Here is an 8,848-nt window from a genome sequence, read left to right as displayed (position 1 = left end):
GTCTGCTAGGGCATTTTGCTCTCATGCCTTTTCAATATTTGATCTGAATTTCATTTCTCATATTAAGTACTAGAAGTGTAGCTGTTTTCTAATTAATTGCAAATTGAGTAATCTGTGTGGATCATTCTTTTTGTAGTTTTCAGTTGGTTTCAGGAGGGAAAGGGGGTAGAAATGGCTTTCATTTGCCATTTTTATCTGAAAGGCTCCAGACGATTTCTTATCTGAGTCATATAACAAAATGATAGTTGCTTGGGAACAATTTAATCACATACTTTATATAAACTAGTAACTGAATTTTCTTTGGAGTTAAGTTAAACATTATAATTAATTGAAAGCACAACATACCAATTTCAGTTTAGCTTTGATAACTTGAACCTTTTCATACAGGGTAAGTGGTGCTTAGCCTAAGAAAACAAGGTCTGTAAGCTATCTTGAATCATTCTCAAGTCACTCTTGGCTGCAGTTGACGAGCTTCTGGAGAATACTATCTTTGACAATCATCCACAGACAAGACAGCCTTTGTGGAAGCTCAGGTTTCCAGTGGGAAAGTTCCAGCACACCGTTGGAGCAAGAAAACATGAGTTTGTATGCACTGGGGAGGCTGAGAGAAAAGTTTGACATTACCTGCATAAACCTTCACCCGAGGTGGCACAGTTCAGTGCCAAGAAAGATCTTCTTAGCCCCTGATTTCTCCCATGGGGCAAAGTGAGAGCATGTGAGTCAGTGCCCAGTTTCCCCAGCTCTGTGGAATGCTGCCAAAGAGGTCCGTTTCTCTATCACCCTATCCACGGTCCTGAGTCATGAGCTGCCTGACTGGAGGGTAGGAACAGGCTGTAAGAATGGCAGATAGGACTCTTGGAAGACAAAAAATGGATGTGGATCCTCTGAACTGTGTTGCAAATTCCATCAAGAAACCCAAACTTAAAAAAATTTTTTTTTTAAATTAGGGGCACCTGGGTGGCTCAGTCAGTTAAGCATCTGGCTTCAGCTCAGGTCACGATCTCGCAGTTCGTAGGTTCAAACCCCTCGTCAGGCTCTGTGCTGACAGCTCAGAGCCTGGAGCCTGCTTCAAATTCTGTGTCTTCCCCTCTCTCTTACCCTCCCCTGCTCATGCTCTGTCTCTCTCTATCTCTCAATAATAAATACACTTAATTTTTTTTTTTAAAAGAAGCTCAAAAGTGAGCCACTGGGGATGCCTCACTGACAGATTCCTCTAACTTTTCCAAGGGCACTCTCAGCATAGCCACCTCATCCCCACCCACCCCCCAAACCTCCTCCCTATGGATGGTTCTCTGTGCATGATGCTGACAGTGGCAAGGGAAAGCTTCAACAGATGTCTAGTGAGTATGTGCAGAGAGCTGGACCAAATTTGCAGGCCAAGGATAGAACATAAATTTGAGCATTAGCTTTGCTGCCCTCGGGAAAGCAAAAGAGAGACTTCAGCACCCAGTGTGGTGCATTATAGGATCAGGACAAGGCATACAAGCTTAAGGATTCTGCCATAAGGGAGTGCAAGAAGCAGGGAATTGATGTGTCCATAGACAATCTGAGAGAGCCTCCCTAAAAGGGCTGACAGAAGGTGTTTTTCTCCTAGTTCCGAGTTAGTAAAGACTAGGAATTGATTGCTACTTTAAATGCAAAATGCACTACTTCAAGTGGCATGAAAAATCAAGAAAACATGACACAACTAAGGGATCACAATAATCTTCCAGTAACCAATCCCTAAACCATGGATGGAGATATTATTTATTTTTAAATTTATATTTATTAATAGAATATTAACAAAATAGTAATATCATTTTTATTATATATATGTTTATCCTTATAATTCTGGAATAACTCCACAGGATATATTTATCCTTGTAATATTTAAGGATAAAGGATTTAAAATAGCTGCTTAAAGAAGCTCAGTCAACTCCATGAAAATATATAAAGGCAATTCAACAGTCACAAAAACAATACATGAACAAAATGAGAAGACTAACAAAGAGATATATCATAAAAAAGAACCAAACAGAAATTGTAGAGCTAAACAATATAGTGAATGAAATTAAAAATGCAATAGTGACCACCAATAACATATTAAATGAAGCAGATGAATGAATCTGTGAGACAGAAGATAGGACTTGAAATTATCAAGTAAGAGGAGTAGAAATATAAAAGAATGAAAAAATAGTAAAAAGAGCCTATTTAAACATCAAAAGAAACAATCTGTGAATTATTGGAGTTCCAGAAAAAAGAGAGTAAAGGGGGCATAAGCTTATCTTTAAAAAAATGTCTGAGAACATCCCAAATCTGGGAGAGAAATAGATATCCAAGTTCATGAAGCTCATAGATAACAAAATAAACTCAACTTAAAGAGATCTTCTCCAAGACACATTATAATAAAATTGTCAGAAGTCAAAGAAAAAGAGATAATATTAAAGGCAGCAAAAGAAAAGAAAGTTGTAACTTACAAGGGACCTTCATAAGTCTATCAGTGGAAAGTCTCAGCAGCAACCTTACAGCTAGAGAGTGCATGATGTATGAAAAATGCTGGGGTAAAAAACACTGCCTACCAAGATACCGTATTTGGCAAAACTGTCCCTCAGAAATGAGAGATGAAGACTTTCCCAGACAAACAAAAGCTGAGGAAATTCATCACCATTTTACTGGCCTTACAAAAAGTGCTGAAAGGAGTTCTTCAAGCTGAAATGAAAGGAGGCAAATAAGTAACATAAAAACATATGAAAATATACCATTGGCAAAGTACGTGATCATATTTAGAATACTCTAATATATTGTAACAAGTGGTGTGTTAACCACTTAACTCTAGTACAAGGGTTAAAGAACAAAAGTATTAAAAAAAACTTTAGCTACAATAGCTTGTTAATGACTATACAATAAAAAAGGTAAATTGTGACATCAGAAACAAAATTGGGGGAGTTAAAGGGTAGATTCTATCTATGCAATTGAAGTTAAGTTGCTATCAGCACAAAACACACTATTATATATATATAAGATTACATATCTACAAGATTATGTAAGCCTCATGGTGACTACAAACCCAAAACATAATTATTATTTAAAAAAATTTTTTTAATGTTTATTTATATTTGAGAGACAGAGAGAAACAGAGCATGAGCAGAGGAGGGGCAAAGAGTGAGGGAGACACAGAACCTGAAGCAGCTCCAGGCTCCAAGCTGTCAGCACAGAGCCTTACATGGGACTCAAACTCACAAGCTGTGAGATCTGACTTGAAGTCAGATGCTTAACCGACTGAGACACCCAGGTGCCCCAACAAAACCATAATTACATAACAAAAGATAAAGAGAAGGGAATCAAAGCCTTAAACTATGGTAAATCATCAGTTCACAAAGGAAGGCAAGAAGAGAGAGAAAGAAAACAAGGGAACTACAAAACAGCCAGAAAATAATTAGATGGCATTAGTAAACCCAAATTTAGCAGAAGGAGGCAGTAACAAAGATAGCAACAGAAATAAATAAAATAAAGAACATAAAACCACTAGAAAAGATCAATGAACTAGGAGATGGATTTTTGAAAAGATAAAATTGCCAAGCTTTTAGCTAACCTAAGGAAAAAAGAGAAGACTCAAACAGAACCAGAAATAAACTGACTAAAATTTAAACTGAAACTGATACCAGAAATGCAAACGATTATAAGAGAGTACTATGAATAATTACATGCCAACAAATTAAACAAACTATAGAAATGGATAAATTCCTAGGAACTTACAACTTACTAAGATGTAATCATAAAGAAACAGAAAATCGGAACAGACCAATAATGAGTATGGAGAATGACTCAGTAGTTAAAAAATCTCCCAACAAAGAACAGCCCAGTACAGATGGTTTCTGTTGTGAATTCTACCAAACATTTAAAGAAAAATTAACACCAATCATTCTCAAACTCTTCCAAAAAATTGAAGAGAAAGGAACATTACTACACCCAATTTATAAGGCCAGTATTACACTAAAAGCAAAACCAGATAAGGAAAAAAAAAAAAAAGAAAAGAAAACTACAGGCTAAAATCCTTACTGAATATAGATGCAAAATTTCTCAACAAAATATTAGCAAAGTAAGTTAAATTGTATATTAAAAGGATCATACACCATGATCAAATGTGATTCATCTCTGGAATTCAAGGATGGTTCAACATATGCAAATGAATAAATGTGATACACCACATTATGGAAGATAAAAATCACATGATCATTTCAATAAATGCAGAAAAAGCATCTATATGATAAAATATATTTTCGTGGTAAAACTTATCAACACATTGGGTTAAAAGAAATGTACCTAAAACATAATAAAGGCCATATATGGCAAGCCCACAGCTAATGCCACACTCAGTGATCAAAGTTTTAGTTTTTCCTCTAAGATCAGGAAAAAGACAAGGAAATTCATTCTCATCATGCCTATTCAATACAGTACTAGAAGTCACAGTCTGAAGAAGCAGGCAGAAGGAGGAGGAGAAGGAGGAGGGTAAGGAGGTGGGGGAGAGCAGGAGGAGGGGAGAGGGAGGCTGAAGAGGAGAAAGAAGAAAAAGGAGGAGGAGGAGGAGGAGAAAGAAGAAGAAAAAAGAAAAGGCATCTACATCAGATGGAAGAACTAATCTTGTCTTCATTTGGATATAATATTGTCATATATATAGAAAATCCTAAAGACTCCTCCCCAAAACTGTGAGAACTAATCAACAAATTCAGTAGAGTTGCAGGAAGTAAAATCAGCATAAAGAAATCAATTGCATTTCTATGTACTAACAACAAAATATGTGAAAAGGAAGTAAAGAAAACAATCCCATTTACAATAGCATCAAAAACAATACAATACTTAGGAATAAATTTAAACAAGAAGGTGAAAAACCTGTACAATGAAACTATAAGATTTGATGACAGAAATTAAAGACACAAAGGGAAAGATACCTTGTGTTCATAGATTAGAAGAATTAATATTTTGAAAATGTCCATACCCAAAGCCATCTATAGGTTCAATGTAATCCCTATCAAAATTCAAATGACTTTTCTCACAGAAATGTAAAAAAACAAGCCTAAAATCTGTATGGAACAACAAAAGATCCTGAATAGTCAAAGCTATCCTGAGAAAGAACAAATCTGTAAGCACCTCATTTCCAATTTCAAACTATAACACAAAGCTGTAGTAATCAAAAGAGTTTAAAATAGTATAAAAATAGGCACATAGGGCGCCTGGGTGGCTCAGTCCATTGAGGGTCCAACTGTTGATTTCAGCTCAGGTCATCATCTCATGGTTTGTGAGTTTGAGCCCTGCATCGAGCTCTGTGCTGACAGCACAGGGCCTGCTTGGGATTCTCTCTCTCCCTCTCTCTCTCTGCCCCTCCCCTACTCATGTTCTCTCTCTCTCTCTCTCTCTCTCTCTCTCTCTCAAAAATAAATAAATAAACATTTAAAAACTAGGCACATAGACCAATGGAATAGAATTAAGACTCCAGAAATAAACCCTTGAATATATGGTAAACTAATATTTGACAAGGGAGACAAGAATATTCATTGGGGATAAAAATAGCCTTTTCAATAAGTGCTGATAGAAAACTAAATAACTGGGGCACCTGGGTGGCTCAGTCAGTTAAATATCTGACTCTTGATTTTGGCTCAGATCATGATCTCATGCTTCGTGAGTTCAAACCCTACATGGGGTCTGCCCTGACAGCATGAAGCCTGCTTGGAATTCTCTGTCTCTCTCTGTCTCTATGCTCCCACCCCACTCTCTCTCCCTGTCTCAAAAATAAATAAATATATTTTTTTTTTAGAAATTAAGAACACTAAACAACCACATGCAGAAGAATTAAATTGGACTCCTATCTTGTAACACTCCTAAAAATAAACTTGAAATGAGTTCAAAACTTAAAGATAAAATCTGAAACCATAAAACTCTTAGAAGAAAATACATGGAAAAGTCTCCTTGACGTTGGTCATAACAATGAATTTTTGGTTATGACACCCAAAACACAAGCAACGAAAGCAAAACTAAATAAGTGGGATGACATCAAACTAAAAAGCTTCTGCACAGCAAAAGAAACAATCAACAAACTGAACAGGTAACAACCCACAGAACAGGAGAAAATATTTGCAAATTATGTATCTGATAAGAAGTTAATATCCAAAATATATAAGCAACTCACTCAATCAATAGTAAACAAAAGAATCTAATTTAAAAATGGGCAGAGCTGAATAGACATTTCCCCAAAGAAGATATACAAATGGACAACAGATATGAAAAGGTACTCAACATCACTAATCATCAGGGAAAACAAATTAAAACCCCAAGCAATAAGATATCACCTCAAAAAGACAAGTGATAACAAGTGCTAGTGTGGATGTGGACAAAAGCCTTTGTGCACTATTTGTAATAATGTAAATTGGGTCAGTTAAGCAAAACAGTATATAGGTTCTTTATGAAATTAAAGATAGAACTACTATATGACCCAGCAATTCCACTTTTGGGTATATATCCAAAGGAAACCAAGTCAGAATCTCAAAGAGATATCTGCACTCCGATGTACACTGCAGCATTATTCATAATAGCCAGTATATGGGAATAGCCCAAAAGCCTGTCTACAGATGAATGGATAAAGAAGACGCATGTGGTGGAACATTATTCAGCCATGAGGAAGAAGGAAATCTTGCCATGTGTGACAATATGGATGGATCTTGAGGGCAATATGCTAAGTGAAATAAGACAGAGAAAGACAAAGACCGTATGATAACACTTATATGCAGAATCTAAAAAAAGCCAAACTCATCGAAACAGAGATTAGAATGGTGGTTGGAAGGGGCTGGAAGAGTGGAGTAAATGGGGAGATTCAGGTCAAAGGATACAAATTTCCAGTTATAAAATGAATAAGTTCGGGGGATGTAACATACAGCATGGTGATTATAGTTAATAATACATGATATCTACTTGAATATTACTAGAGAGTAAATGCTAAATGCTCCCACCACAAATAAGAAATGATAATCATATGAGGTGAAAGAAATGTTAACTAACCCTATTGTGGCCATCATTTGACAAGATGTAAGTGTACCAAATCCTGACAATGTATACTTTAAACTTACACAATGTTCTATGACAATTGTATTATAATAAATTGGAACGAAGTAAATGGTGGCTCAAATTATTTTTTAAACACTATGTAGGAAACAAATCATATCTTTGGACAAGAAAATTGGCCTGAGGATACCTGTGTTTCCCTCTGATACAGTCATACCCATTTTGGGCAAGTTTGGCTCCCCCTCTGGAATATATAAATAATATATATATTATTTTCTTCACATTTCACCTTCTCTTTTGTAGATTTTCTCTCTCTAGCTGTTGATGTCACTTCCCATGATAAATTAACTTTTACCTCTAAGCATTCAGAGAGATCTCACACTGTACACATTCTAAGAGCTGTTTCCTACTTGCTGCTGCTTGCTGAACTCATGAATGTACCCAGATGTTCTAAGACTCCATCTACTATTGCAGTAAAAATTGTATCCAAGTGAGAAGATTTCTCTGGTCATGAGGGATAAAACTAGGTACTTCTATCAGGTAACACTGTCATTTTGTATAAGAGCTAACTAGTTTCCTTGAAATACAACACTATGCAGATCATTATCACCAGGGGCACAGCAGGAATGTTTTATCATTAATTCTTAGAGTTAAGGTACAACTTCCTTTAAAAAAAACTAAACTAAACTAAACAAATATTTGTCCCTGGAGCTCCAAATATGTTTAAAGTGCTTTTAAAATATCTCATGCTTGTTGGGGCACCTGGGTGGCTCAGTCAGTTAAGTGTCTGACTCTTGATTTTGACTCAGGGCATGACCTCATGGTCATGAGATTGAGCCCTGCTTCATGATCCATGCTAAGATCCTCTCTCTCCCTCTTTTCCCCTTCCCTGCCTGTGCTTCCTCTCTCTCTCTCTCTTTCTCTCTCTCTCTCACTCCCCCCCCCAAAAAAAGAAAGAAAATCTAATGCTTACAATATATATTAAGATACATGTCACTTTCATTGGTAATTATTTATATAATGGATACTACTTGATTTGAGAGTTAGGTTTACAGTTATCCTCAGAAATCCTGGTTTTTACATGCTTCTCAACTTTGTGAATTATTTAAATATTTTTAATGTTTATTTATTTTTTGACAGAGAGAGAGAGAGAGACAGAGCATGAGTGGGGGAGGGGTAGAGAGAGAAGGAGATACAGAATCCGAAGCAGGCTCCAGGCTCTGAGCTGTCAGCACAGAGCCCGATGCGGGGCTTGAACTCACAGACCGGGAGATCATGACCTGAGCCAAAGTCGGACACTCAACTGACCGAGCTACTCAGGCGCCCCTTTTTAAAAATTTTTGTGAATTATTTTAAAATAGTATGTGCTACTGAGAAAAATATAAGCCATATAAAATTGGAAACCCCATTACTCATAGAGTTATACATCAATTTGTGGATTACATGAACATTCTGATAACAACAACAACAACAACAACAACAACAACAACAACAAAAGCCTGACAATACCAAATGCTGAAAAAGATGTGGAATAACAGGAACTGTCATTCATTGTTGGTGGGAATGCAAAATAGTGTAGCCACTTTGGAAGACATTTTGGCAGTATCTTACCAAGTTAAATATAGTCTTACTGTACGATCCAACATTCACACTCCTAGGCATAAAGGAACCTTAAGTGAATATTGCCGAGTGAAAGAAGTGAGTCTGAAAAGGGTGCATACTACATAATTTCAACCACACAAAATTCTGGAAAAGGAAATACTATAGAGACTGTAAAAGATCAATTGTTGGCAGGAGTACAGGGGGAGTAGGAGGG

This window comes from Lynx rufus, unplaced genomic scaffold, assembly GCF_022079265.1.
Source record: "Lynx rufus isolate CCGP_SWC_20201006 ecotype Redwood Valley unplaced genomic scaffold, mLynRuf1.p SCAF_7, whole genome shotgun sequence".
In the NCBI taxonomy this organism is placed as follows: Eukaryota; Metazoa; Chordata; class Mammalia; order Carnivora; family Felidae; genus Lynx; species Lynx rufus.
Note: the sequence above shows the minus strand (reverse complement) of the source record.